The sequence below is a fragment of the Crocuta crocuta genome, unplaced genomic scaffold (genome assembly GCF_008692635.1).
Source record: "Crocuta crocuta isolate KB4526 unplaced genomic scaffold, BGI_CrCroc_1.0 scaffold95, whole genome shotgun sequence".
NCBI classification, from domain to species: domain Eukaryota; kingdom Metazoa; phylum Chordata; class Mammalia; order Carnivora; family Hyaenidae; genus Crocuta; species Crocuta crocuta.
Window position 1 is genome coordinate 6,377,509 of NW_027530971.1, and position 8,080 is coordinate 6,385,588.

An 8,080-nucleotide genomic window follows, 5' to 3' on the forward strand; every position below is an offset into this window, starting at 1 on the left:
ACGTAATAAACATTCAGAAAGATAAGTGAATGACTAATAAATACATGAAGGGTAGAAAAGCATGAAAAGGTAAGCACCACCATCAGTCATGAGATCAATGCAAACTATAATGAGACTATAATGAGACACTGTTAGCCATTCTGGTTATACCCACTAGAATGGATAAATGAAGATGGGCAATATTGAGTGTACACAAGGATGCAGGCAACCTAAACTCCCTAATACAAAGCTAGTCTGAGTATAAAGTGGTACAAAATTTAACAAAATAGTTTCACAGTTTCTTACAAATTTAAACATACAATATCTTATTCCTACATATGGTGTGGAATGAAGCATACATCTACCCAAAGGCATACACAAATGCTTAAAGTAGTTTTATTCACAACAGTCCAAATCTAGAAAGAACCCAAATGTCTATCAACATGAGAACAGATTTTTAAATACAGTAATGCATTCACACAATGGACTACTCTCAGAAATAAAAACGAATGAACTACCAATGCATGCAACATGGTTGAATCTCAAAATCATTTTACTGAGTAAAAGAAGTTAGACATCAAAGAGCGTAGACTGTATATATGACGTATAAATATTTTATTCCATTTAGATGAAGTTCAGAAAACAGGAAAATTTCATCTATGATGAAAGAAATCAGAACAGTTGCCTAAACTGACTCTGGAAAAATGCAACAAAGAACATTTCGGAGTGATGTTCTATAGCCTTGACGGGGAGCAGGAAACCCAGGTGGATACACTTCTCAGAATTTACTGCACTGTCCCCTTGAGAACTGTGCATTTCACTCTATGCAAATTACAGCCCGATTTAATTTTTTAAAATATCCAGTAAAGGCCTTCTTTATTTTGTACAGCTCAACCACTGCAGCAAGCAAGGTTTTTCTGAAAAGGGACAGAAAGTAAATATTTTAAGCTCTGTGGTCATATGATCTCTGCTACAACTATTCAACTCTATCTTTCTATTATGAAGTCACCAGACAATATGGAATTAGCATGGCTGTGTTCCAACAAAACTATTTACAAAACAGGTGGCAAGCTGGATATGGTCCACAGGCTGTACTTTGCTAAGCTCTAATCAAGCAAATAAAAAACTGATCTTCAAAATTAATTTAAACATGCTATATTGCTCTTTCCTTTATACTAACAGGCATGTAAATTATCAGAAGCCAGTTTTTTCCTAAACATTGAGTTTTTCTATATGCATCTAATCAATTAAAATAGGAGGCTAATGGGGCACCTAGGTGGCTCAGTCAGCTAAGCATCTGACTATTGACTTTGGCTCAGGGTTTGTGATTTCGAGCCCTACAGACTCTGCACTGGCAGTGAGGCATCTGTTTGGGATTCTCTCTCCCTTTCCCTCAAAAATAAATAAATAGGGGTGCCTGTGGGTGGCTCAGTCAGTTAAGTATCTGACGTCACCTCAGGTCATGATCTCATAGTTTTTGGGTTCGAGTCCCACGTCGGGCTCTGTACTGACAGCTAGCTCAGAGCCTGGAGCTTGTTTCAGATTCTGTACCTCCCTCTCTCTCTGACCCTCCCCTGCTCACGCTGTCTCTCTCTCTCAGAAATAAATAAAACATTAAAAATTTTTTAAATAAATAAACTTTAATAAGATAAAATAGGAAGACAACTGAGAAAACATACAGAAAATCATCATTTAAAAAGTCATTCGTGGGGCGCCTGGGTAGCTCAGTCAGTTAAGCGCCTGACTTTTGCTCAGGTTATGATCTCGCAGTCCGTGAGTTCAAGCCCCACATAGGGCTCTGTGCTGACAGGTCAGAACCAGGAGCCTGCTTTGGATTCTGTGTCTCCTTCTCTCTCTTTCTGCCCTTCCTCAGTGCGTGCATGCTCTCTCTTAAAAATATTTTTAAAAAATTTTTTCATCAATCAATCATTTGTTTTAATAGCTACGAGAGTATTTTGAAATCCTAACTACAAATAAGGGAAATACTTGAGTTTCAGATAAGCCAACTAGTAAATAAAGTATAAGCAGAAAAAAAATTTTAAGTTAATTTATTTATTTTGAGAGAGAGACAGAAAAGGGAGAAAAACAGGGAGAGAGAGAATTCCTAGCAGGCTCTACACTGTCAGCAAGGAGCCCGATATCGGGTTCAAACTCACCCATTGTGAGATCATGACCCATGAGCTAGAAATTTTAAATACGATCAGGTGCACACACAAAAAGCTAAGTTACCCACAGTGCTGACAGTTTACCTGTATAATAAAGTTTTTTTTAAGTTTTATTTATGTAAGTAATCTCAGTAACCAATGTGAGGCTCAAACTCATGATCCCGAGATTTAGAGTCACACGGTCTTTCAACTGGGCCATCAGGAGCCCTAGATATAAAGTTCTTGAAACCTGTCCATTATCATTCATAATCACATAGTTGGTTCTTCATTCAACAAAATTTAAAATAAAGGATAACATTCTGTTTCCTTTTTTTTTTAACGTTTGTTTTGTGTGAGAGATTGTACATGTGAGTGAGCAGGGGCTGGGCAGATAGAATCCCAAGCAGGCTCTGCAGTATCAGTATAGAGCCCCTGAGATTATGATCTGAGCCAAAATCCAGAGTTGGGTGCTTAACTGACTAGGCCACTTAGGCACCCCTGCTTGTTTCTAAAAGCATACTAAAACATGAAATAACAGGAGACAATAAAACAAATACTTCACAAGAAGTACCCAAAACTAATTTTCCTGCCTAATTTAGGCAAGGCTCAAAAATTTATACCCTGTATCCAGAATACACAACTATATAAGTAAATGGTATGGTATGGCCCTAAATCACCTGAAAATGGGGACCTGTCTTCAAAATTCCAGTCTAAAAAATGAATTTAATTGTTTCTCACCACAGTATACACCTAATTAATTGAAGAAATAACAACAGAATTAGAAGGCTTGGGTTCTATTTTAAGTCTGTCACCAAACTAGCTGCCTATTTCATATCATTCACTTATCAAATATTTTTTGAGAGCTTATTATGTGTCCGATATTGGAAACACAGTAGTGACGAAAATATCGAAACTCTCTGTGCCTTCATGACATCATAGTCAATCACTTCATCTCTAAAAACAATCCCATTTTGTTTCTCTAAAATGAAGGATTTATATTGAGTATTTTTAATTCTTTAAAAATGAAATCCATATTATTTTTCTGAATCTGCGAAAGCAACTTTTGGAGTATAACCTGAAATCCACTCTTAACAGTGGCTGAAACTATTTGTTGTATCATTGTATTCAGACAGCAAACAGGGGAAGGTAAGAAACTGACATTCTTAGAGGACTCATTTAAACTTGCTAATTTTGGTTTATACAATCTAGACAAATTATGAGCCTTATTAGCCTATTACCTGGTAACTAAATTCCTTGGATGGGACCCAAGAAAGAAGCAGAACAATCTTAGGAGAAATCCTCCATATAATGAGTAATTTTACAGACATTTCCAGCATACAAGTCTATAAAAATATAGATTGCCTAGTGAAACAACTATATCAGCGTTATCGTTTCTTCAGAGTAGGATTTGATCTTTGTTTCCAAAGTGCTTGCTACTAAAGAAAGAGGTAGTCAAAAATCCAAATCATGTATTCAAATCCAATTGTTATCTCTAATCTTTCCTTTATTTATCATCAAGATATATTTTCCCCACAATATAACAGGCATAGTAACAGTCCCTCAAGCATAATTTCTCAATTTCAAAATGGTAAGTTTTTTAAATGTCTTCACTTACTCATTTTTGCCAGATAAACTAGTATCATCAATTACATTTCAGATAAGACAAAACACCTTTCACTTTAAATATCCTTTCCCTCACAGGGACCTACAGAGACATCAAAAGTGATCCTAGATATGAGCCTGCAGTTTCTAATCTCTGTGTCATTCCCAAAAGAGAAAAGGACTTGAGTATCTGCAAGGAGAAAAAAAGAAAAGCATATCTAAGAGGTTCTTCCATTTATTTGTTTTTTTTTAATTTTTTAAAAATTTATTTCTGAGAGAGAGACAGTGCAAGGAGGGGAGAGCCAGAGAGGGAGACACAGAATCTGAAACAGACTCCAGGCTCTGAGCTGGCTGTCAGCACGGAGCCCAACAAGGGGCTCGAACCCAAGAACCCTTAGATCATGACCTGAGCCGAAGTCGGATGCTTAACCGACTGAGCCACACAGGCGCGGCCCCCCACAACTAATTTTCAATTTACAAAATATGTTTAAAGTTTGCCAAGGCAAGCTAACTCCACCAACTTCAAAGGACAATGTAAGCATCCTACTGTTAGTTTCATATGCTATTTGCTGTATGGTTTTTTTTTTTTAAGTTTATTCATATATTTTGAGATAGAGAGCATGCAGGAAAGGAGCAGAGAGAGAAGAAGGAGACGGAGCCCAAGCAGTCTCCGTGCTGTCAGCACTGAGCCCAACATGAGGCTTGATCTCATGAACTGGGAGATCATGCATGACCTGAGCTGAAATCAAGAGTCAGATACTTAAAAGACTGATCCACATAGGCACCCCCATGTTTATTTTTAAGGTGTTTCAAGAATATGGGCACCACCATCACATCAAATAACTGCAAATGTGTAAGTGGTGAAATGGCTAGCAAGAAGAGATGATGAAGAGATGACAGAGGATAGAAAGTGATGGAACTTTACATAAAATATAAATATCAATTATTTTTTTGTTTCCTACAATAATCCAAACTATTAAGTAGCTTCTAGAACTAGATTCTCAACTCAGGTTTATCAAATATAAAATTGCTAAAGGAAACCTTAAAACATCCATTTATATTTAAAAACCTCATATTGATAAACATTATTTACTTGATTTATATTTTAGAATTCAATAAACCAGAAGACTGATAAAACTGATGAGACATTACTTAGAAGAAATATTACTATAAAATACTAATTACCCAGTTCTCCTGCTGCTCACCTTCTAGAGAGAACCCTTATTACTGGCAGCTAGTTATAATGGGAGAGGAGGGGAGGGGAGGTCCGGCTTTAGAACCAGGAAGACATGGGTTTGAACTCTGATGCACCACACCTTGAACTTACTTTACATCTCTAAAATAGGAATTTTTATTAATACCTACCTTGAAAGACTGTTATTAGTGAAATACATGTAAAGCAGCTGGCACATAGTAGGAACTGAAGAAACCTTAGCCGCTATTATTATTGTATTCTCAGAAGTACATCCAAGAGAAGATATAAGAAAGAACATGACAGGGAAATACAGCCTAGGTTACATTTAACTGCCAAGCCAAAACAAAACAAAACCAAACAAATAAACACACTCACTATGACAGTTCAAGTAAAACTCTGGACTGAACTTTTTGTTCACATTTTAGATATATAAAATAATATTGTAGTACCTCTTTATAAATACATAAAATTCAAAATCAGCTACAAATCCAGTTGTTTTGGAGCTAAATAAAAATGAAAGATTATTATCACATTGTAAAACAGATAATTTTATGAACAGGTGAGATGATTTCACCATTGGGGGAAAAATGCAGAAACTAAGATTTAAAAAGGCTTATGAAAGGATAGTAAAAGAGTCCTACCTTTAAACCGACTGCTATAAGATCTGTAACAACACTGTATGGAAAAAGTAAAAAGAGAAAATGGAAAACAAAGTTAGAGAACAAGTTTTTAAAAGACAGAGATAAGATTAAAGAAAAAAAGGGAAAGCATTATAATAAAAATTAATAAAAATAAGAATGTGATGAGTTGTGAAATGTTAATACAAAAAAAAAGTGATGGGCCAGTCTAGCAACAGCACAGTGTAAAAGCAAAGCTTTAATCACAATGTAAGAAACAAATAGATCAAATTCTTTTAGTATTTATTAAAGTATAACTCTTTCAATAAAATGAGAATGTGTTTATCCATTTACCGCTATTTAACAAATCAAAATCAAAATCTGAAATCACCAAAGTTCATTCTTTTACACTAGTCTGAATTATCATGTTTAAAATTCTAAATGAAATAAAACCAGCGAGTGGCTTTTACAGAAATAGAAGGTATCTTGCAAATTTGCATCTACCACCCAGAACAGCTCACCAAAATGCAGCTAAGATAGTCTCCCAGAACTAAAATAAATGCAAACATCAAATTTCAGACATGAAAGATTTCAAAGATTTGCCTTTTAAAAAAAAATTCTACCACATCAAAACTGTGTTTAAGTATAAATTATCTCAGGAGGAAATGAACACATACACACACACAAAAAGACAGTTGGAATTTGAGGAAGAACTAGAAAGATATATAGACTGGTGGTTTGTTGTTTCTTTCTTAACTATCTGAAATAATGAAAAAGGACCTTTTTCAAGCAGTGGGAAAATGCAGAAAGTTAACTAGCCTTCAGAAGCAATAATTCACTGTATTCAAAACCACATCCCTTAACCCCAAGGTGTAAAAACCCTATAAAGTTCTCCCAAGAAAAAATCCATCTCTTCTAATCCCTGAGAAATCATCCTTAATTACAATTTACCTCGATATCTCCTAAAGTTCTAACTCTACTTATTACTAAGAACCTTTACTGCCATTACTTAATAAACAAATTTATGAATCTGGATTGTTCAGTGATGTATATTTAATTGTTTTAAACAACCACCATGTAGATTTAAAATTTTTCCTTAGACTTGTGAAACTTGAAATTCATTTGTCTGAAGTTTAAATGTGTCAAATAACTGTGTGTAAGAATTAAGATTCTATCGGTCTTGAATTTACCTTCCAGGATCTTACTGTCTCACATATTTCAACGAATGAACAATTTATTCTTAGCTTTAATAACACATAAAGGCTGAAGAGTTATTAAACGTTCCAAAAGAGTAAGTCTGCACTTCTCAGTTACCCAAGAGACTGACAGCCAAAATGCAGAACTCGAGTGCTCTTTATCATCACTATAAATTTTCCAATACCAAAAGCTACCCTGCTTCTACAGCTCAAGTCAAACCATCTAACGGACAACACACTACACACAGTGAGACACCAATTTCACAACCTCCCTAAACTGAAAAACTGGCATAATTACACAAATAATTAAAACAGCAAAACTTTACACCCATACAAAGTGTAACTGAACAATGTGATGTGAAGTGAGTTTTCAACAACGTTCTCAGAAAAGTTTCAATTAAACAATAAAAATAGCTTCAATTAAATTAAAACAAAATAAAGTATATCACAACCATGAATGAAATCTAAAATGGCACTTTGTCTAAAGTCTGTAGCAGTTTGCAATTAGCATTCAAATGAGTGAATCCAAATATCCCATACACTTCATACTGTTAAAGTACATAAATTAAGTCTAACGAAGGCAAAAATTGTTGGAAGATTCCATTGTCTTTACACAGCATGGCAACAATCATCAACTAATGGTAACATGCACAAGGCTTTTACTGTTTAAGCAAGTTTCATCTATTCTACAACCAAGGGATTTTGCAGATACCTGGTCTTCAAAAACAAGCAAAAAGCCAAACAAAACCTCAAGTACATAATGGGAACAGGTAAGAGGATTTGCAAGCTCTAACAGCGCTGGAGATATTTCAAAAATCTTGATGTACATATGCTACAATAATTAATCTACGAAGGTCCTAATCCAGTCCTTTCCTTAAACATGAAATTAACTGTCAGGTCCCACGCCAAACCCCCGGGTCTTCAGACAAATATTTACATCGGCGATTCCAAATCTTTTTTAGTCACGGACCTCATTAACTTTTAAAGAGCTCCCCGAAAATTGCAGAAATTCACGGAGTTTCTTTTGGGGGGTCGTGGGGGAGGGCGCCCACAGCCACCAAGTCCAGACGCCCGGTATACAGATCTCGCTGGCCCAGCTCACAGCCCAAGTCCGGAGACCGCGGGTCCCCACCCCCCGCACGTCGACACCCCGCGGGGGAATCTGGCTTCGGGACCCGNAGCGCCGCCTCCGCCTCCCCCAGCGCCGCGCACCATTTTCTGAGAGGAAGTGTCTGCAGGCCGGGCAGGGCTCCCCGGACTCTGCGCGCGGAGGGCGGACCCCGGCACCCGGCGGCTGCACCCGGCTTTCCTCCGCTTCCGGGTGTGAGGATGGGAAGGGGCGGACAT

General features: G+C 36.6%; 1 protein-coding gene across 2 annotated transcripts in view; it reads right to left on the minus strand.

Moving 5' to 3' along the window:
* PTBP3 (polypyrimidine tract binding protein 3) overlaps window positions 1-7,722 on the minus strand; it is a 115,823-nt gene extending 108,101 nt beyond the window's left edge. For both annotated transcript variants that reach the window (XM_077769872.1, XM_077769871.1), the window contains exon 1: window positions 7,704-7,722. The gene's annotated coding sequence lies outside the window, so the exon portion shown is untranslated. The remainder of the gene's footprint in view (window positions 1-7,703) is intronic.
* Between the last annotated feature and the right edge of the window lie 358 nt (window positions 7,723-8,080).